Below are 23,936 nucleotides of genomic sequence, written 5' to 3'. Positions count from 1 at the left end.
TAGTTAAGTGCTCACCACCCCTCCATTCTGCATAGCAGTCGACATGTTTCTGCCGGTTCAAAGTTAAATCTCCGGCATTCCTCAGGACAAGTTAGATCCCCATGCCCTTTTGCCAAACCCTGTTATTACCTACTGTTGTGGGTTATACTCCACCTGTCAGTCTGGAGTTTCTCTTATAACTTACTCTTTCAAAGATTAGAAACTGAAAGAAAAAATGCGAAAATGACTTCCACATAAAGCAAAAAACAAAATCTTAATCACGTGTGCTCTCAAACAAACAACAGAAATTGCCGCCCACCCATTTGGTGTAGCCAAAATTATAGTCTATGTGGTGCTCAATCCACCATCATAGTTCAACGGGCAAACAGTGGCCCTCCCAGTGGTATATTCAAAGCACACTCTTTTTTTGTGCTTAATACCCATTCAAATAAAATTCCATATATTATTGTGCATCACACACAAGGAGTAACGTGCCAAAACACATGCGAAAGACACATTTCAACATCCCCACATGTATTCCTAGGGTATTCAGGTGTTACTACCCTCATCTTAGTAGCCGTAGGGTTTTTTTCGAGTGGATGCCCATGTGGGACATCTGATTTAATCTTCACGTGTGGGGAGAGCGTGTTGCTGACCGTGTGAATTGAGATATCTCCATCATCGAACATGTCTCTTGATCAGGGATTAGCCTTTGATGAGGAATTGGTCCAAGGTATTTTGGATGGACCTTCACTACTTGGGGAAACAACTATTAACCAAGTTTTAACCCAGGGTGAGGGCTGGGACACCCTTATTGAACTAAGGAAAACTCATGTAAAGGCCATTCTACATGGAGCAATACTCAGGGAGTATCTGAGGGCGAATGCTGCACCTCGAGGCCTGTTGGTTACCAACGAACCTTTGATCTTCCTGGAAGACCCGTCTTTCAGGAAAGATTGGGCTTTGATTGCATGGAAATGCACAAGAGATTGGTTAGTCCTAATCATAACAACGGCCAAGAGAACTGTAGACACATTGCTCATACAAATACAGAATAGTGAGCAGGGTCTGAGAGCTAGTGTAGTTTTGGCTACATACAAGCGGAAACTAGAAGAGACCAATGTAGAAATAGGAGAGTATAAGGACTATCTTCTACAGTCAAAAATTTCTAAACTACAAAAGGACTTGAAGAAATTTTCCAAAGAGAAAGTATACCCGTATACAACGGAAGAATATGCACAGAAAAAACTGGAAGAAGCAAAGAAGGGATACCAGGGAGACCGGAGGAGTTCGGACTCTATGAGCTCAAATAGTGATGGTAGTGAAAGTGAGAATAGACCAAGGAGGAGGGGGCGTGGGAGAGGCAGGGGACAGTATCAAGGCCCAGGGTACAATTGTAACCCGATTTACCAGAATTATCAAGGCCATGGTTTTGGCTGGCCCCCTATGTACCAGCCCTTCCCACCCATGCAGGGCCCCAACAACATCCAGAATTTCCCACAGTTACCTGGTTCCCCTTTTTTAGGCAGAGGCAGGGGCAGGGGGAGGCAGAGAGGCAACCTGGGTGTTCAATGGGAAGATCTAAATCAAAGAGTTACCCGGAGCATGGCACGGGATCCAGTACCGGGAACCAGCAGGGAGACAACTTAGTTATGAACCTCACGGACCTTCCCCTCACACCAACACAACAAAGGGTACTGAATAAGGGTCTGGGTTTTGTCCCCACGAATATTATGGACAGTTTCAAGGTACGCCAGGAACTTTCCGATTTTTTTTGTTCCGTGAGACTTAATGTCTTTTTTACAGATAAGGAGGATAGATCAGAGAAAAGAGGGGACACGAACTTTCGCCCTAAGTCAACTTTCACACCTATGAACTCGGTATTACCGAATGAAGTTATCACTTTTGAGAGGGCGGTTGTATTTGACATAAACAAATTGGGTGACAACCATAAACAACCTTTCAGGAATATCATGAGAGAAGAAAGGTAAGCCCTAGATGACCTAAAGAAAAATCAACATATAACTATAAAACCCGCCGATAAGGGGGGAGCAATAGTGATTCAACTAAAAGAGGAATACGAAAATGAATGTAGGAGATTATTGGGAGACGAGAGGAATTACAAAATTCTTCTGAGTGATCCTACTCCAGGACTAAAAAGAGAGATCGGAATGATGGTAGAGGAAGCCCTAAACAATGACTGGATAACAGAACACGAGGCAGGCTTTTTAACAAAGAAAGACCCTGTGATACCAGCATTTTATACTCTACCAAAAGTACACAAAGTAACTAGACCTCCACCAGGAAGACCAATTGTGGCAGGAATAAACTCCATATTGGAGCCCTTGTCACAATTTTGTGATTTTTACTTCAAACCCTTGGTGCAGAGTAGACGGGCATACCTCAAAGATACAACGGAAGTACTCAATCTTTTAACGGATATGGCCTTTAACCCAGATGAGGAATTTTTGGTGGGATTGGACATTGAGTCCCTTTATACCAATATTCCGCAGCAAGAAACCTTGAGTATGATTGAGGAACTTCTATTTGATCTGGATTGGCAGTATCAGACCCCTAGACTATTTATTTTACATCTGGCTGAATTGGCTTTAACTCGAAACTTTTTTGAGTATAATGGAGTACTTTATTTGCAAACCCATGGTACTTCAATGGGTAGTGCCTTTGCACCCAGTCTAGCGGGTCTCTATGTGGCAACCTTTGAACAAAAATACATCTTTAACGCAGAAAATCCATGGACTAATAACATACGGGTCTGGAAACGGTTTATAGATGACGTCCTCCTCATTTGGAGGGGTCACGAGACATCTATAAAGGAATTCATGCAATGGTTAAATGCACAAAACCAGTTTTTACATTTCACCAAGACTATCACCAAAAAGAGTCTTCCTTTATTGGATCTGGTCATTTCCCCTTTGGAGGGCAAATTGTCTACGAAAGTCCATCATTAGATCACAGATAAGAACGGACTTTTGCATTTTGGGAGTTTTCATCCCAGAGCCCTACGGGAAAACCTTCCGGTAGGTCAGTTCCTGCGACTTCGCAGGAACTGTTCTGAACCTAATGAATTTAAGACAGAGGCAGCACGCCTAGCAGGTAAATTGGATGAGAGAGGATATCCAAAACAGATTATCAGTCGAGCTCGTAAATGAGCATGGAACTGCCCTAGAGAGGCACTGCTAACTAAAGTAGAAAAACCAACTAGTGATAAGATAGTTTGTGTGACGACTTTTAATACCTCTTCCACGGCTATCAAACGTATCGTCCTGAAACACTGGGGGATATTAAGCTCCAGTGGCCTCAAACTTGAGAAACCCCTTTTTGCCTTTAGGAGGGGCCAAAATCTTAAGGATCAATTAGTACATTCTCGCCCACAAAACAGTGTCCGGGGGGCTCCCCGGGAAGGTGGGTTTCTACCACCGGTCACGGGTCATACACAATGTGGGTCTTGTGATGTCTGCCCCCTGACCAGAAATACTAAAGAGGTAGATGTGGGCTTAAAATACCCTTGGCAACAGCGAGTACATACCAACTGTAACTCATCCAACGTTATTTACATGATCAGGTGCCCGTGTAATCTCATTTACATTGGGATGACCTGTAGAAAGGTCAAGGTGAGAATCATGGAGCATAGGAGCAACATTAGGTGCTCCAGGACCAACACACGTCTCACTCTGCATTATGCGGAGAAGGGGCATACAACACAGGACATATCTTGGACTGTATTGGATAAACCCACTATCAGACCTTCGGTAAGGGATCCCTCACAATTCCTCTTCTTACGGGAGCAGAAGTGGGTATATCGTACTAAGAGTCATGAAACGGGACTTAATGATGATATACCGTGGTCTGCCCCAGGGAGAAAATAACCCAGTATTGGGGGTAAAATGCATTTGGTGAACCTGTTGGGTATTGTTTAGTATAGAACATGCCGGTAATAATGAATTGGAATTGTAGGTGATGGGCCTTTGTCTCAATAGAAGTACCAATATTATTAAAAATATACTATCAAATATTGTGTGAGAATGAGCCTTTGCAAGATCGTCCCTGGAATAAACAACTTGATTATGAGCTCACTCCTGGAGGTGAGGCTGCTGTCTATGTTAATATCCCGTGACAATAGGTGTATGTACACAAAGGCACCTTCTAATTACACTTGGTTGCACCAGGAAGGATAGCGTTCTAATCTCTAAGGTGATACGTGCATTGCTAGGTTGGACAATTTATGAGCTTATTCCCGAAGGCGAGGCTTTCTTTTCTTTTGCGAATACTCCGTGATAACAGGTCGATGTATACAAAGACTTTTTCCGCTATATTGGGTTGTACTAGGCAGGTTAGCGGTATAGTCCAATAGGTGATTACGTGCCTTGCCGCTAGGTCACGCATTACGTGCATCGTCACTCGCACGCATCACGTGACATGGTAGCGGAAGTGTAAATACGGAGGGCACGGTATCCAGAATCTACTCGGCACCAGGAGAGACGGAATCCGGAGGCAGCGCACCACTCTTGATGAAGTAAGGGGGGATTTGGCCAGAAATTGAGGGGGGCGAATTACATCCATGCCATAGTCACTCGAGGATACAACTTTGGCACTCGAGTATGCGGTAATAACAGAGAAGCCCCGTTATGGAGAGCAAAGTCCTGCTCCTTTACTATATGTGGGGGGGATATATACGTTTATCCGGACACATAAGAGTCATCAGGGTCCTAAGGGGACGTGAAATAGGGTAGCGTTGTATATTTTTAATAACGAACAAGATATGAGGTTTGGCATATACACGATACTGACGGATTGTTTAAACACGAGTGAAACACTATGTGAAGGTGTATGTCAGCCGGTATGAATTACGAACCTAGGAATTGAATACACTCTGTGTTTTCCCTCCCGCAGTGTGTGACTACAGAGGGTCGCTCTCTACTCCAGTGCCTTTTTAAGCAAATTGTTTAATAAACTCTGGTAAGCAATGAGTGAATCTGGATATCGCGTGATCCCATACGAATGTATTGAAGACCTTTTTACTAAGATGAGGGTAGTAACACCTGAATACCCTCGGAATACATGTGGGGATGTTGAAATGTGTCTTTCGCATGTGTTTCGGCACGTTACTCCTTGTGTGTGATGCACAATAATATATGGAATTTTATTTGAATGGGTATTAAGCACAAAAAAAGAGTGTGCTTTGAATATACCACTGGGAGGGCCACTGTTTGCCCGTTGAACTATGATGGTGGATTTAGCACCACATAGACTATAATTTTGGCTACACCAAATGGGTGGGCGGCAATTTCTGTTGTTTGTTTGAGAGCACACGTGATTAAGATTTTGTTTTTTGCTTTATGTGGAAGTCATTTTCGCATTTTTTCTTTCAGTTTCTAATCTTTGAAAGAGTAAGTTATAAGAGGAACTCCACCCACATCAGTGGGTAATAACAGGGGTTTGGCAAAAGGGCATGGGGATCTAACTTGTCCTGAGGAATGCCGGAGATTTAACTTTGAACCGGCAGAAACATGTCGAATGCTATGCAGAATGGAGGGGTGGTGAGCACTTAACTACCTCACTCCACCACCATCCATTTGGTATATAGTCTCTTCACATATAATATACCATTTTAATCTGACAGGGGAATCCAGGAATAAAATTATTATAGAGATATACCTGGTTCAGTTTTAAGACTCATCTTTTCTGCACTAAAGGATCCAGCCTTTTTTTGTTTGTCTGTATCATTGTTGTACTGTCTACCCCTCCCTATTGCTCCGCCTCTAGCGTTGGTTTGCGCAGAGGCGTTAGTAGCAGCCCGATGATGCAGCATGCCACAACTTGTTGTGGGTGAGGGCAGTTTTCAAAAAACATGTGTGCTTTCTTTAAACATTCAGCAATTGCTATTTGATTGAGGCCGTTCTTCCACCCTACCTCCTGTTTTGTGTGGTTTACTTAATTCTTGAGGAGGATGAGGTAGGGTTTGTACCTTCTCCCCCTTTTCTTTATTGTGAGTAATATTGTAAACAGTGTATCAGATTTGCCTGCCCCCAGGTTTGATATGGCCACGTATATAGATCAACCAGGTGATTCACCAAGGAAAACAGGGTTTCGGTTGATTTCGTGGAACATCGCAGGTTTCTCTAGGAGGTTACAGGATGAGGCTTGGCTGGATTATGTTGCAAGCCATGATATCATGTGCCTCCAAGAGACATGGAGTAGAACTGACCAGGATTTTGACGGATTCCAATCATTTAACGTATTAGCTGTGCCATCACAGGCAGGCAGAGCTAAAGGTGGGATAATGACCGCTATTACTCTCAAATGGAATAATTTAATAACATCTAAGATAGTAGATACTCCCTGGTATCAATTACTTTTGCTAGAATCTCTGTTTCCCGTGCCCCTGCTGCTGATTAATTGGTATTACAATGTTTTTGATAACCATGACACAGCTGTAATTGTGAGTTTGCAGGAGGCTATATTCAAGTTGCATAGTGATCTACCCTTGTTATTTACTATATGGGTTGGCGATTTCAATTGTACCCTGTGTAAATTTGGTGGGTGAAATGTGTGTGTGGTTTGGTGGACCTAAATGAGCACCCTATCCAGCATTTTAAGCATACACCTCAGGGTGATGCGTTAAATAATATTATTGTAATTAATGACTTATGTATAATGGAATCATGTGTTGCCCCAAATTTACTTCCCATACCAACCTTTCAGGGTGCTAGTGGATCTATGAGTGTTATTGATTTTATTATTTAGTCCAGTAGCTATTTACATTTTATTGATAAATTTGAGACGCATGCAAATCCGGCAAGCGATCCTAATCCTTTGATCTTAACTTTGTGCCCCCCCGTTGCAACAAGGCATCCAATCTGGGACCAACCTGTAAGATATAATAGGAATCAAGGTGTTACCATGAAGTGGGAGAAAGTAGATGTAATTGGGCTGGAGACGGAGATTTTAAGTGCTAATAGTTCTGTAATTAAGTCTTGTCTGTCACCAACCACAGACCCTGAAAATGTAATTATGAATTTCGAAATTCTGTGTGGGAATGTGGCAGAGCATCTTAAAAAAACAATGGTTAATAGACAGTCCAATGGCTTTAAATGGTTTGATGCTGTGTGTTCTGCAACCCAAAAATCACTAAAAAGGGCTTTGCAACAAAAACCAAGGAATAAGGAGCTGGTAAGAACTGCGAGAAGCGCATATAGAGAGGCAATTAGAAAACGGAAGCTGGATTTAAAAACCTTAGCTTGGGACGACCTAGAAAAAGCCTCAGAGTTAAAAGACAGTAGGCTTTTTTGGGAAGTGGTAAATCGTCCCTTATTTTCTAGTGATGGCAAGGAAAATATGGTGATGCAGATAACGGGTGAGACATGGGAAGCCCACTTTGGGAACATTTTTAATCCTAACTTAGTATCCCTCTTAGGCTTGCAGGATGATACAAAGGATGTGGACTTCCCGCTTACAGCTTCCTTGCTTAGCTCTTCGCTTACTCTTCGAGAAGTTGAAGATGCCCTGAGGAAAGGCGTACCACTAAAAACCCCTGGCCCTGATGCGGTGCCGTTGGATCTTTTCAAACATAATACTGTCGTATGGGCCCCTTTGTTATTGAATGTATTCAAAGCAGCTATTGTCGGTCGCATTCCCCTATCCTGGAAGGAGGCAGTGGTGGTGCCTATTTTCAAAAAGGGTGACAAGTGCGACCCACGATGCTATCGCCCAATATCATTAATTGATGAATCATGCAAATTATTGGGAAGGATAATTTTGGCCAGATTGGAGACGTGGGCAGACTCCGTGGGCCTAATTGTGAACTCTCAATATGGGTTCAGGAAAGGAAAGGGAACAACCGAACAGTGTCTAAATCTGGCACTAATTATGGGTAAGTACATGAAGGCCGGGGTTTTTTCTATCCACCTGGCCTTCATGGATTTATCCAGTGCCTTTGACACTGTTTGTAGGAATAAACTATGGCGGATGATGGAGGACACGGGTTTTGAAGAACCTTTGGTTACCCTGCTCCGCAGACTACATGCGGCTACAACTGTGACAATAAGATTCGGGCCAGGGGGGGAAAAAACTAAATCTATCCCCTCAACTGAGGGTGTACGACAAGGCTGTATATTAGCGCCTTTTCTGTTTTTAGTTTATACTAATGGCCTGGAAAAGTGCTTGTTGGAACATTGTTTGGATTTCCCAAAGGTGAACGGCAAGAAGATACCTATGTTATCTTATGCCGATGATACGGTATTAATGACCCTTACAGCGAATAGTATGCAGACCTGTCTGGAAGCATTTAATAACTTTATGCTGGACCTGGACCTAAAGGTAAACTTTTCAAAATCTTTTGCAATGGTCTGTGGCCCTCAAGGGACAAAAACCCGTAAGTTCATGGTAACTAATTCTACCATTGACAAAGTTGATAATTTCAATTACTTGGGAAATTTATTTAACAACAGACTGAGCTGGGTCCCTTTGATGAAGGCGCGTGTGCAATGTACCAGTAGATCTATAGAGGGTTTATTTCGTTTTTGTAGTAAATTGGGACAAAAATCAGTCCCACATTTAAAAACCTTGTATAGAGCAAAATGCCTATCTGTGGCCACCTACGGGGCAGGGGTCTGGGGGATAGAAAGCCCAGCCATGATCCAGGTCATGGAAAAATTTTTTTTTAAACGTTTATTGTCAATTCCATCAGGTTCATCTAACAGTTTTTGCCACACTGTGATGGGAATGGAATATGTGACTGACATCATCCGCGTTTCCCCTTTATTATTATGGGGTAAAATATGGTTATCGGAAGACCTTCAGCTCTCCAAAGATATCCTGAAGGACTGCAAAAACCTAGAACATGCAATGCAGATCCCATGGCTTTCATATGTTAGTAATACTTTGCATAGAATTGGTTTGGGTCACTTTTATGATAACCCCGAAAAAATGCAAGGGGACATAAAAACTCTGATTAAAACAAGTTATCGTAAAAGTTTAAGTATGTTACACTCAGACCAGCCAACAAATTGTTTGGGTAAATTGCAGTATCAATTTTATTTAACTTTTACTACTAATGTGCAATGGCGCTTTTACCTAACAAGGTTTAGATTAAACACTCTTCATTTTCTTTTTGCCTTTCCAAAACAAGGGGGTTGGTGTGAGAGGCTGCCCCCTTGTTTTTGCGATAACAAAACTAGTCAAAGTACTATTCATGTTGTCCTTTTTTGTTCTCTTTATAAGGAACCAAGAATTAGGTTTATAAGGCCTATTCTAAAAGGGCGACAACCATGTAATTATAAAGAGGGTTATGACTATTTGTTATCGCTATCATCTTCTGGAATATGTTGTGCCATGTTAAGTTTTATACGACTGTCACTCCAGATTAGGAAACGGTATTGTTAGATTGTTTAAAGACCTTCTTGCTGCCAGTGCAATAAGCACTAAAAAATCAATGCCATATGTTGGTCCAACTGGTTATATAGTATGCTAATAATCTCTGTTATAGGGCGACTAATATGGTTTCGCATTGTAGGTTTCCATTCTTTCTGATAAATGATATGTTAAATTTGTATAAACTTTGTTTTAGTAACAATATGTTTTTAAATTAAGGTCTGTATACTTTTATGATTCTATCTTTTTTGAATCTAATAAAGTTCATGAATCGAAAAAACTGCAATTATAGCCTCTAATTACTTCCTGCATCGTGGTGATTCGCACACCATTTAACTGCAATTTTGGTCTCTAATTACTTAATTTTGCTGAAGTGTGCAGAACTAGCAAGCTAGAAGGCTGTTTCCAAAACAAAGTAATGTGGTTGAAGCTACTGACAACAAGGAAAACAGCTCTGAATCTAGTGCTTTGTGTACCAATACTTGGGGAAGAAGTTGATGGCGTTCTGGACAAGGATGTGATACAGATCGAGTTTGACAATGTCAAAGGACCGTTTGGTCTAGTGAATGTGACACATGTTACTATCAATTTCAGTGGCTGATTTGGGATCACTATGATTGGTACAAAAGAGTGGGAGAGATTCAAAAACACTAGTTTGAAAAAGTCGTGCATGTCACCAGTTGAGTATGGAGGAAAGTCTGTGGATGTTGTGAGGGAATTGGATACTGTGCCGGACTTCAAACGGAACAAGGCCCAGGCCACTGTAAATGTTTCCAAAGATGAATAATGCCAATTAAGATGGCTAGAGAAAAGGAAATGGGGAATAATCCTCAATCTCAATAGTCCAGGTGTTGTTGAAGGAAAGTGTGTGACAGCTGTGAGTGAGTGCCAGTGGATGAAGGCATTTCCAGACATTTTCCAAGAGAAACTAGGAAAACTCAAGGGTTTTTCTTATCGGGTCATATTAAAGTCTGTGACTGTTCCAGTGGTGTACAATGTGAGGCATGTGCCTCTAACCATGAGGGAGGAGCTCAGGAAGGAACTAAAAAGTATGTGTGATCAGGGCATTATTGAGGCCATTGAAAATTCTGAATGGTTATCACTAATTGTACTGGAAAGGAAGGCTAATGGTTTGTTGAGGATGTACATTGACTTTAAGGGACCTTAACAAAAAAATTTGGGTGGACAGCTGCTTATCACCAAATTGCTCTGGAACACGAGTCGAGGTATTTAACATCATTTATCATGCCAGAAGATGATTCAGATTTAAATGCATACCATTTGGTGTGGCTTCAGACAGTTGTGGAGGCACTGTGTAAGGGTGGACCCAATGTCTGGTGTTTTCAGGATGATAGCCTGGTTTTCGGTCAAGATATGCCCTCCCATGACAAGTCCTTGACGATGGTCACATCTTCTTTGACAGATAAAGGTTTGACGTTGAGAGCAGAAATATGCAGATTTGCTGTCAAATGTGTGGACTATTTGGGCTACAAAATTTTGAAAAAGAGGTAGAACCAAAGGAGAGTTTAGTGAGGGTAATTTGCGAATTCCCAGCACCCACCAACAAGTATGAGGTGCAATCATTTTTCAGCATGCTGGAATTCTATTCCCATTTTATTCCCAAGTGTGCATAGAGAACCTGCAATCTGAGAAACTAGCTCAAGAGGAATGAGATGTTTGTATGGTGTAAGGAGGTGGATCGTGAATTTGAAGTAATTAAGAAAAAGGTTATTAGTGCTATTCCTTTAAAGCCATTAGACATACGTAGTCCCTTGCTTATAGTAACTGATGCCAGTCAATAAGGGTTAGAGGCTGTGTTGTTGCAAACTTGTGAAGGGAAGGATGAAGTGCTGGCATTTGCATCTCTTGCCTTGAGAGGGACTGAAAGTACATTCTCTCAATCAATCAATCAATCAGGGATTTGTGAAGCGCTACTCACCCATGAGGGTCTCAAGGCGCTGGTGGGACGGGCGTGCAGCTCCGATTTAGCCAAAGAGCGAGGTTTTGAGGCTCCTCCTGAAGGTGTGCAGAATGGGGGAATGTCTGATGTTGAGCGGGAGCTCGTTCCAGGTCTTTGTTGCAATGTAGGGGTAGGCTCTTCCACCCGTTCTGGCTCTGCGGATGCGTGGTGTTTTGGCGAGGTTGATGGAGAGGAGGTTTCTCTTGGGTACGTGGAAGGAGACTCTTTCATTGAGGTACTGGGGTCTGGTGTGGAGGGATTTGTAGGCATGATTAAGTAGCTTGAAGGTTGAAGGTGGCTATTCGTTCTAGTCTTACTTGCTCCTGGACCGCACTGTCCATTGCGGGATGTGAAAGTGCGTTGTTTAAGATTCTGGTTACTCCTCACTTCTCACTCTCGGGGATGGTGGTCTATCGTCCCCCAGGGAGCGAGGCGGCGTTTCGCGCTGCTTTCCCGGATGTGGTCAGCTCCTTGGTGGTGGGGTGTCCCAATTTTTCGATTCTGGGGGACCTTAATCTCCATTTCGATAGACCCAACCTACCTGCGGTCAGTGGCATTCTCACGGATTTGGAGGCCTTACAGTTGCTGCAGCTTGTTCAGCAGCCCACCCACATCGGTGGCCACACGCTAGATCCCTTCTTCACTAATTTGACAGATGCTTCTGTCACTGCCGTCTCGCCCCTGGGTTGGACTGATCACTCTTTGGTCGCCATTAGTACCCCTTTATCAGGTAGGACTGTCATCCCTCCTGCTAAGCTGATCGTAAGGCGGCATTGGGGCAAATTACGGTTGGAAGATCTGCACCGTGTCCTCGCTGCAGAGCCATTAGATCCGTTTGTTACTGTTGATTCAGGTTACGATGGGTTCTGCGCGTGGATCTCCAAAGCGCTAGATGCGCTCATTCCACTCACCGCCTGTAAGACCAGTGCCAGAGAATCTAGCCCATGGTACGATGGCGCCCTACGTGCGCTCAAGGGCAGTTGCAGGCGCGCAGAGAGGGCTTGGCGGAAGGCGTACGATTCGGGGAAAAAAGCTATCTATCTCGCCTCCGTCAAAGTATACCATCGGGCTGTGTGCCGTGCTCGGGCATTGTATTATACTGCCGAAGTCGGCAACAGCTCTAACCCCTCGAAAACTATTTTCAAATTGATGAAGGATCTTCTAGCTAAGCGCCCCGATGCTCCGACGACGGGCTCTACTGCTCATTGTGAGGCTCTTGCGGTGTTCTTTCAGGAAAAGGTCCAAAACATCTATATGACCTTTCCATCCATAGGACCCCCAGTTGAGTCTCCGATTTCCATCTGTGGAGACACAGCCCTGCACTCGCTTCCCCTGTTGACATTGGAAGGGTTTCACATCTTGGCAAAGCAGGTGAAATCTGGGTCCCCCGCCGACCCTCTCAGCTCGGCTCTCTTTAGAGATGAGTCGTTCGTGGGTCGGACCGTGGTACACTCCCTGATCAACATCTCGTTGGAGTCGGGCACGGTCCCCCGTAGCTGGAAGCGGGCGATGGTTTCCCCCATCCTAAAGAAGCCCTCACTGGACCCAGACAAGCCTGAAAACTATCGGCCTATCTCTTTGCTTCCCTGGCCTACCAAAGTAATGGAGGCCCATGTCAACAAAGTTCTCTCGGCCCACCTCATCCAGTTTAACATCTTGGATCCCACCCAAAATGGCTTCCGTGCTGGTCACAGCACGGAGTCTGCCCTTCTCTCCATGGCTGAACACCTACGCACAGTGATGGATGCGGGGCAGACAGCGGCGCTCGTTTTATTAGATCTGAGCGCCGCGTTCGACACCGTGTCCCATCCTATCCTGTTGCATCGCCTGGAGGAGGTCGGGCTGGGTGGCTCTGCCCTCCAGTGGTTTCGCTCTTTCCTGAACGATCGTTTCTTTAGCGTTGCGCTGCCACCGTACCAGTCCCAATTCCTTCCTCTGAGACAGGGGGTCCCGCAAGGCTCCTCGCTGAGTCCCACGCTTTTCAATCTGTATGTGAGACCGCTGGCTGAGATCGTCAAGCAATGGGACATGACTATGGTCTCGTATGCTGACGATACTCAGCTAGCGGTGACTATCAGCGGGGATGCGGATCGGGATGCCCCCAGGTTTCAGAGTGGACTTAGGGCTGTGGCAAGCTGGATGAAGAACAACTGTCTCCAGCTCAACGCGAAGAAAACCGAGATCATGATCGTTGGCAGGAAGGCGGAACTGTGGGGGGACAAGTGGTGGCCCATTGAACTGGGGCCGGTCCCTCTCCCGGTCACTGAACTTAGGAATCTGGGAGTGTGGATGGATCCCGCTCTCAGTTACGAGGGCCACTCGAAGAAAATCGCGGCCGGCTGTTTTGGCATCTTGCGGTCGCTGAGGCCCATTCTTAAGTTCTTTGACCGTGGTACCAGGCAGCTGATAGTCCAGGCCACGGTATTATCTCGCCTGGACTATGCCAGCTCGCTTTTGGTAGGGACCAACGTGGCGGAGACTACCCGCCTTCAACGAGTGCAGAATGCCGCGGCTAGAGCCATTGTAGGCTTACCCCGAAGGAGCTCTGTCTCAGGTGTCTCGAGATCCTTGCATTGGCTCCCCATTAAATCACGCATCCAGTTCAAGGTGTTGTGCTTGGCGTTTAAGATCTTGAGGGGAGTAGGTCCGCCAATTCTTGCTGACCTCCTGTCGTGGTATGTTCCTTCCCGCGCTTTGAGATCGGGAAGCCAAGCGCTCGCGGTGGTCCCCCGATACAGGTTGTGTCGGGCTGGTGGTCGCTCTTTTCGGGTGAGGGCGGCTGAACTCTGGAATTCCCTCCCAGTGGACTTGCGGCTACTGACTGACCTCTTGGCCTTTCGCAAAGCTCTGAAAACGTTTCTTTTTTAAATAGATTTTTTATCTGTGTTGTGTTTCTGCTATCTGTTGCACATTGCCTGCCATGCGCCAGGACGCCCCTTAGCTGGGGCAGCTGTGCGCAATACAAAAGTGCATAACATAACATAACATAACTCTCTTCTTGACGGGGAGCCAGTAGAGGTCACGTAGGTGCTGGGAGATGTGGTCATGTTGTGGGATACCGAGGACGAGTCTGGCGGCGGTGTTCTGGATGGTCTGGAGGTTTCAGAGCAGGGCTTTGTTGATTCTGGTGTAGAGGGCGTTGTCCGTAGTCCAGTCTGCTTGTTAGGAGTGCATGGGTGACGGTCTTTCTGGATTTGGAGGATCCATTTGAAGGTCTGGCGAAGGATGCGGAGGGTGTTGTAGTACGTGGAGGAGACGGCGTTGATCTGTCGGATCATGGTAAGGGAGGAGTTGAGTATGACGCCGAGGTTCCAGGCATGGTCCGTGGGTGTGAAGGGGTTGCCAAGGGCAGTGGGCAACCAGGTGGTGTCCCACGCTGAGGGTGTGGGTCCGAGGACGAGGACTTCTGTCTTCTCTGAGTTGAGCTACAGACAGCTGCTGCTCATCTTGCTGAAAATAGTACTGAGTGAGTTTGGGAGGGTTCTATCTCCAGGGTTACTCACTCGGGACAAGTGAGTTTGTTTAATATGTTAAAAGTTTCATTTTGCTTAATTGCTGCTAAATTAATGCTGTTACAATAAAAAGAGGATTTGGATTTGGTGGTGAGTAGCAAGCTTTTAGACTTCCGTAACCCCTTACTAAAACATTCTCTTTCTAAAGTGCCATATCTCTTATGCCACTGACTTTCAGGTTTGTCGCTTTCAATTTTGCCACTTTCAATTCATCAAGAGGCTGCATCATTCAAGTAGTTTCTGGGACATGTACATCACTTGTTTGTCACAGCCAGTTAAAATATTCCACAGATGTCTGTTCAACAAAGGAGATGTGGAATGTGCAGGTTTAACTGAGGGTATTAGCCATTTCCTAGTGATTCAACGTTCTACAGTTGTGGAAGGTGCTTGGTAATTGTTGGTCCTGGCCCTCTCTGCAGGGCCACCCCCATACCTTTTGCCTTTACCCTTCACTTTTTTCTGAATTTTTTTTTGCTGGCCTGAGGACTCTGTGCACTTTACCACTGCTAACAATGTTAAAGTGCTTGTGCTCAATCCTTAAAACATGGTAATATGGGCTTATACCCAATTAGCATATTTATGTTACTTGTAAGCCCCTAGTGAAGTGGCACTATATGTGCCAGGGCCTACAAATGAAATGCTGTCAGTGGGTCTGTAGCATTTATTGTGCCACCAAATTAAGTAGCCCTTTAAACATGTCTCAGACCTGCCATTGGATTCTGTATGTGCAGTTTAACTGCCACATCAACTGGCAAAATAAACCTTTAGCCAGGCCCAAACTTTCCCTTTCTATACATATGTCACACCTAGGCTAGGACCTGGAGAGCCCAGATGGCAGGGTGCAGAGTATTGTAAAGGTAGGACATGTCCTTTTAAGTTTTACATGGCCTGGTAGTGAACAACTCTTACATTTGTTTTTTCATTACTGCAAGGCCTACCTCTTCCACAGACAAACATTGGAGATGCCTTATTACGTTTAATACGCTGTAATTTCTAAATGGGAATAGATAATCCCTTTGTGTTTGGAATGGTAATGGTAACTCATGGTGAAGTCTGATTTTAGATTACAATTTTTGAAAATGTCATTTTCCTGCCTTAGCCATTTAGTGCCTCGAGCCTGTACTTGAGTCACATGCCTTGGTGTAGCTGACAGCTGGGTTTTATGTAGTCCTCCTAGACAGCCACACACAATGGCAAGCTTAGGTGTGCCTGGATGCGCCGGTATTGGCAGGATGGGAGGGAGGAGCTGGGCACATCCCCACTTACTCTTGAGTAGGCTGTACCTTGCCTCCACACAAAGGGCTGCATACCCCATGTAGTTAATCCAGAGCCAGAACAAGGAAGGCAGGATGCCTGGGGACACCTGGGGAAACCTCTGGAAACTTCTAACCCACTCCAAGGCACAACAGGGTATAAATACAAGACCTCAGACACCACCACTTCAACACTTTCTGGACCTCTGGATACTATGCCAGGAAGAAGGACTGCTGTGGTGCTGGCGGACTGCCACTCTGCTGGACTGCTGCTCTGCTGGTCTACTGCCTTGCTGGACTGCTGTCTTGCTGACCTGCTGCCCTCCTGCCTGGGGGAGAAGTACTGGACCATTCATCTATTGAACCCAGAACTCCAGAGTGACTGCAAGGACTAGTTGGCTGACCTCCTGACGAGCTTCAGGAACAGAAGGCTCCAACAACCTTGCTCCTGCACCTGGACTCTGCCATCTGTAGGTCTGTCATGCCAAGTGATGCCACCCCAGTCTTGGACCCTTGGAAGTGGGCCTAAGGTGCTCTGCCAGCCTCTGTGGATCCAGAGGAACTGACGCCTCTCATTGACAACAGCTTTAGCGGCTATGCCAATTTGCATCGCAGCCTCGCAGCTCCTTGTAATGAACACATTGCCCTTACTGTGCGATGCATCCCCGTCTCCGTACTTTGCTTTTCAAGCTCTCATGACCGGGATCTTCAATGACGACACATCTGGGCTTCGTATCACAGTCTTGCTGCATCTCGGAACCCAAAGCATCACTTCGGCTGCGCCATGCATCTTTGCCGCGGATCCTCACAACACTTTACAAACCAGGATTAAAGATACTTTGCTGAGCAGGCCTAACTGGTGCCTGTAGCTGGTCTGCACTCCATTGCAGTTGGCCTGAATTTGGGACTTCCTGCCGGTAAGGCGTGACTACATATCCACAGTTGGCGCTTTACTCCTTATTTTATTAAACTGTTTAAAAAATTGAAAATTAGTGGTTCTTGTAATTGAATTCTTGTTGTTCTGGTCTTGTTTTATTTATTAAACATTTACTATTTTTCTAACTCTTTTGGAGGTTCCTGTTTGAAGTGCTGCACAAATACTTTACACATTGCCTTTTAGTTAAGCCTGACTGCTCTGTGCTAAGTTACCCGAAAATTGATCACAGATTAATTTATGGTTTGCTTGTGACTTCACCATGAGAAGAATTTTGGTTGCTGCTCGAGAGGGATTCCACCCCCCTCAACCAGTAACCACATTTCTTACAGGCATGCATTACTCAATGCAGTGCCGTGCCTCAGAAATGTTTAAATTTGATGAGGTGTGATCTGCCCATATGCAAGGGAGAGACAACACCTTTTTGGTAGGTGTGTTGTGCGACACTACCAATTCCAGAATATGCATCTTAGCATTAGTGGGTAATTGAACCTGCTGTGTGAAAGATGAAGACAAGAGGTCAATTAACTATTAGTCCTTGGAATTTGCAGGAGGGTTGTTAAAATCCCCAATGAACAACAGGTGGTTATATAGATTTCAGTGTTCTTCTACTCAGGAACCTGGTATTGAGGCAACCCATGTATAGGGAAAGATAGGAATTGTTAGAGGGGGCAAACAGAGAAAGAGAGCTGGACAGAGTAGAACCAGGTGGGGTGGGGACCAGAGAACACTCGGACGGGGTGTGGTTTCTAAGTATACTTGCTCCTGCTCTCCAAAAGGTCTCAGCAACCTTTTGATCAGGAAGAGGACTTGACGTAAATTATGAAGCACCAAGTCCAATTAGTAAAGAAAACGGGTAGGGCCACTGGTCCTGGTCTGGTGCAGACATGCAAAGATGGTTTTGCCTTTGGTGCACCTCAGTTCACTGCTGTGTAGGAGTTTGGAAGGCCTGGATGCTTCGGAGATCTTGTTCAAGTCCCATAGTGAATATTTGGCAATAGTGCTTCTGCTGTGCTGTGGTGCGGTGGATGAGTATGTGGAATTTGATGAGGGCTGTTTTCTCTGCTTTACCTTGCTCTGTTTAGATTTTTTTGGCCCACATCTTGATAGTTAGCAGTCTCGTTCTTTGTGGCTGCTAACTAGAAGCCCTACAAAGGTGCTGGGCAACGCGTCACTTGTTAGCACTACATTTATTTTGCCTTGTCAATATTTTGACAACTGTGCGCCTCCATCACACACAGTTGCATGGAATCATAATTGCAATGGCACACATGACAATTACTATGTGTGCTCTGCAGAGATGACAAGCATTGGACGACCATGTATTCTGTACACCTTTGCAATCCACTGACAGAAATTCTCAGCCTCAACTCCAGACCTCTCAATCGTGGCTTGTTTTAAAAATGTGGAGGCGACTTGGAACAAAGTATACATTATATCAGACTAATATGAGACATACAAAACTAGAGAAACACAAGACCCTGGGAAAAGCAAACACACATAGGGAACACAAAATTAAGTGAGACATGCACAATATAAACAGGGACTACATTGCTTACATGGAATATCTTAATGGTTTTTACATTTATTGTTCAGAAATCGATTAATGCTTTTGCTTGCAAAGTCAATACATGAATGTATGGCTCGAAAGAGACCTGAGTAATGTCTATTTCAATGTCCGTTTCAAATTACTGCCAGGTCTAAGACCTGGAGGGACCAGGCCCATTTAACCTGCCAATTTCAACCTTGAATACCTGTGGGTTTCATTCAATGTGTCTTCGTTTTAAGGTAATTTAAATGAGCACTATGAGGTTGAGTAACAATGCAGTCTATTAAATGAGCAAGTGACAATATGTGTTACAAAAAATGGTAATTGTTTTACAATCGAGAATGGGTAACCAGTTTACATTTGAGAAGAAATTCAGATCAAGTCTTTCTTTAAGATGATAAAACCTATCTGTCATCATCCACAACAGGATGGCTTTGAGATAGTAAGGGAGAACCTTTAATAAAAGAGAGTATTGGACCTCTGTAGACTGTCTATGCCTCTGTAAGGCTCAATTTTTAATGCACTAAAACTGGTGAATGAGAAAATGTGTTGCTTCCTTGCACTTTTTTTAATGTGTTCTTACCTCTGTATTTGTGTCATGGGGATTACGTGGACGGAATTTGCGTAGCTGCCCTACGCAAATTATCACGAAATTGCTCTAAATCTCCGCGAGCATTGCTTTTCCCGCCCGTTCGCGATGTGTTTTTGCGTGCTCGCGGGGAAATATATCTCTAACTTGCCCATGCGGTCGCTAAGGGGCGCGGCCATCTTGCTCGCGATGCTTATTTCCTGTTCCGGGCCGAATGATGTGTTCACGATCGCAAACTCTTGCGGGATATCGCGACCAGCTATCAACAATCCAACATCCCGTGGCGCACGCGAACGGATAGGAAAACTTGTCGGCGAATGCAGGGATCCAGTAAGTCACTACTAGGCGCGCGACAATGCATTTTTAAAGCGTAAACAAGAAAATACTTCCGCTTTCGCAGCGGATCGCGGAAGTTTTGACATCTCCGCGTTCTCCACGGAACGCGGAAATGCCAAAACTTTGCAACTTCCGCGAGCGGAACGGAAATTTTCACCCAGGCCTATTTTGGCAATCCTCCATGCTAACCCCTTTAACATCTCTTTTCCGGATTCAGAACCTCTGCTGCCACCCATCCTCACACTGATTCCCTTGGATGGGCGGGTGACTGACGGGGATATTGTGACCTTGCAGTGCTTACCACACACAAGGCACATAAACCTCACTGCACACTTTACTGCAGGCCACAGTGAGATCCTACACAACATCAGCAAGATGCAGAATGCATACTCATTCCAGGTGACGCTGGCACGGGACTCCAATGGGAAGAACTACTCTTGCTATCATGAGGTGGATGTTCGCAGACGGAAGCTGCGTTCTCCCTCGAGTGTGGGTGTGCAGATCACAGTGCAGGGTGAGCGGTGTTTTCAATTAACTATCGGTGCAACACACAAACATGTATAAAATATTAGGGCATACTTGCTGTGAAAAACTGTTTTATTAGTTGGGGCGGACAGAGGCCCCACAAGTAATAAATTCTCTATCACATTATGTTCAGTCAAGGGTTTCAATCGTGTGAACCTAAGCTCAACCTCTAATAGCTGTGGCACAGTACAGACAAACTTAACTTACAGAAAAAGTGCAAAATATTAAGAGGTTAAGAGGTACCAAAACAGTCAAAAACAGAATAAAAATACAACTTCAATGTATAATATAGAGTCAAATGTATTGAACAAAATGACACAGAAATGACAAAAGTCCAATAAGGAGAATGGGAGATATGAATTTCTATGGTTTTAAGTGAAAATATTGGCAAAAAGTGGAAAGCACCAGTGATAGTCAATGGTCGAAGTATACAGAGTTTAGGCACAATTTAAGGCTGGAGATGGAGCCCTGGTCAGATACACCAACCAAGGTCTGACCCAGTGAGAGTTTTTATCTTGAGAATTAGGGCCTGATTTAGATTTTGTCACATGGGTTACTCCATCACAATATTGGTTGATAGCCCGTCCACGGAAATATAAATCCCCATGGATATTATGGGATGTATATTTCGGCAGACAGTATATTCATCACCGTTGTGATAGAGTAACCCGTCCGCCAAAATCTAAATCAGGGCCAATGTCTTTTTTGCAGGGCTTCGAATCCTTCAGTGGGAAAAGGCTGCAGATGTCTCCAATGTTGAGTTCCACGAAGCCGGATACCTTCTTGCAAAGGGTCTGCTAAATCTGAGTTGCTGCTGCGGAGAACCTCTGAACAGGAGAAACCTGATTTCTGAGCCCAGCGAGGTCACATCGTAGTTAGCTAGGCTTGGTGGTTTGTCCCAGTCCTCCAAAGGTCTGAAAGTGTATACATTTTTAAAGTCGCAGGTTTTCCAGAGTGGTAGGAGAAATCAAGGTAGACACAGCCAAGGGTCCCAGAACCTCAGAACAGCACTTGGGTTCCAACACTCACCCAAAGTCAGGTCTAGGTCAGGTCCAGTTGGTACAGATTAGCTGGGATCAGATGTGAACTTAGGAAAAGGACTCTTGCAGCATTTGAAAGCTCTGTAGCCACACAGGAGGTGAACGAATTGACCCTTGAAGGCCATTTCTTTGTCAGCGGTTTGTCGAAGAAAGCAACTGCTGACTATATCGCTAGAGCACGTAATGTTTCCTTGGAGTTTGGTGAGACAAATTGAATGGCCAAAGATGATTAGCATACCGCACTGCCTTTATTTTGTCTGGCCACAGCACTGGCAATCCTAGTATGTGCGTATTCGTGTCCTTAAATGTGTTTTGCTCACCTAAAGACAAACCCCAGGGCTTCACAGAGTATTCACTAAGTGTGTTGGACTATGGGCAGTTTCAATCACGTTTAAAAAATGCTGTGCAAGCATTTTACAAACTGCTTGAAATTTAAAATGACTGTTATCCTAGCACGAGGCTTACCTCTTTCTTTTGGCTCACGGGCACACCATGCTTTGACAGTGGAGACATGGCGGGGAACTCATCATATGCCAGCGAGTCTTAAGTGATGTTTCACTCCAGGTATGCGTGCTATTATTATTTATTTATTTTGGGTGCATGGACGTGCCTAGAGCCTTCCTGCGCTCTTTCTACGTGCGTGCTGCCATCTTTACTTGCCATTGCTGTTTCTTGTGACTCTCGTCCTCTCTGGGTGCTGCACAGCGGCGCAACGTTTCCTCATCCTGCCATTACGCACCAATATATCTTCAGGACGGCGCCGTGGATGTCACAAATTCTCCCTTTTGGGGTGAGCAGTTGTTACCATTTCAACCATCAGCGGGGTAAACTTGTGGTAGTGGTGCTCCGTTCAATGCTCACGCGTTGATGGTTGTGGAGGAAGTTGTGTCCCTTAATTGTTAGTCTGCATACAGTCATGAACACAGTGCCATGGTAGTGGGTGCAACCTTCAGCTCCAGCTTTTTTCTTTCCAAAAAGGGAGTAACATCCAGTTTATATTCCATGGCCATCCTGGCATGGAGAAGTTCCTCTGAACATTCCTTTGAAGTGCTCACAAAGCATGGTTTCAGCCAGTGTAGCTTTACATGGGTGAGAACTTGCTCACCGGAGTAGCTGTTGTACACTCATTTGTTTAAGTGTCTAGTTAGAACATGCATTCCTGCTCTATATCCCAGCCTCTGGATGTGTGGAATGTATCATTTTACGTTCTTGTGTTTTATTTTGTTTGACATGCATGCATATGGTACACTTTAAGTTTACTGTTCACATGTCATTTGACCCTTATGTTCTGGGCAGGGACTGGGTTGTAGTCACATTTGTATTACTTCATATTTTTACCTCATAGGGGTGTCTAAAGGGTATTAGTCCCATACTTGGCAAATTGTTTTGTTCATGCTACCTACCTCTACAGGGGTGTCTAATAGGTATGAGTCCCATGTATGTACATTGTGTGTCCACACTACCAACCTCTGCACAGGTGTGTCTAATGGGTACTAGTCCCATACTATTGTTTTGCTCACACTACTAACCTCCACGTAGGGGTTCTAAATGGGTGCGAGTCCCGTGTATTCTATTGTTTTGGTCACGCCACAAACCTCCACTTAGGGGTTCTAATAGGTACGAGCCCCATGTGTTCTATTGTTCTGTTCATACTACTAACCCCACGTTGGGTTCTAATGGGGTATAGTCCCATGTGTGCCATTATTTTGTTCATACTACTAATCCTTACTTACGGTTTCTAGTTCACGGTGTTGTTACCTGTGGTACCTGTTTACTTTTATTTGTATTTTTTTCCACTATGTGCCACACTCGTGGTTGTCTGCCCCTAGGTCATATTGGCTGAATGGATAGCAGTCAAACCTCTTTTCTTTCTTTCCCCTAACTATTTTCATAGGTCGTTGTTGGGTATTGGTGTTCCATGTGTTTCTGGTCCATCCATTCACCTGTGTTATTAGGAAGGTTCTTTCGGGTGTCCTTCATCTATTATTGTGTTGGAAACAGCCCACTCCCACTCCGCAGGGTGGTGGTGGACTCCCCGAACACACTGTGGTAGCTTGGCTCGAGTGGTCAGGAAACAGGCACAGTGCTAAGCATACAATATACCCATACAATAACCATGCGTGCATCCGTTCCAAAAACGACTCTACACCGTAAAAATTATGAAAATATTCTTTCTTTATCTTTTTCTCTTAGTTGCTGATTGGAAAAATAAATAGGTCAATCACAATATACAAGTTTCAATTAGTGCAGGTCAAATAAATATTGGCTGTTTGATGAAATAAATAGGGGTGATCATAAATAACAGGGCATAAATACAAGTGCAATATATACAGACAATTAAATACTTTGAGGCAATAAATACTGTACCAATAAATATTGTACACCAACAAGTCCTGTGGACCTATAAATATAGTGCAGCAATAAATAGATAAAAATTCAATAAATACAGTATCCCCAATAAATAATTAAAAGTATACAGCAACCCTCATATAATCAGATGACACTTCACTTCTTAAGGGCTGATTTGGCCCAGGCACAGCCTGTAGGGTTGTGGAAGGCTTGAGGGGGGAGGCTACTCCCTGGCTGGGACAAGGCTGAGGCCTACACTGAGGTAGATCAAAGGGGGGAATACCAATGCCCTGGCTTCCCTTCTCCACACAACCTCTCTAGGTCAGTCCCAGTTCACCCCAGGCACAGTCAGGTGGGTTTCAGCACCTCCCTAGCCCCTTAGAGCAGTCTCTCAGGTCTCCACAGGGCCTTAGGCGCCCTCTACTCCACTTACTGCCCTTTTTCTGATGTTCCGACGCCGCTGGAGTCGTGTCGACGCCGTGAGGCGGTTCCGGTTCGGTCTCGGCGGCCTCGGCACAAT

At 44.7% G+C, this 23,936-nt stretch overlaps 1 pseudogene; it reads left to right on the top strand.

Annotated features, from left to right (window-relative positions):
* Nucleotides 1–23,936, top strand: part of LOC146871220 (uncharacterized) — a 167,761-nt pseudogene that overhangs the window by 34,880 nt on the left and 108,945 nt on the right.

This window comes from Triturus cristatus, chromosome 1_1 (assembly GCF_964204655.1).
Source record: "Triturus cristatus chromosome 1_1, aTriCri1.1, whole genome shotgun sequence".
Classification (NCBI taxonomy): Eukaryota; Metazoa; Chordata; class Amphibia; order Caudata; family Salamandridae; genus Triturus; species Triturus cristatus.
This window is presented reverse-complemented; position numbering and strand designations above follow the sequence as displayed.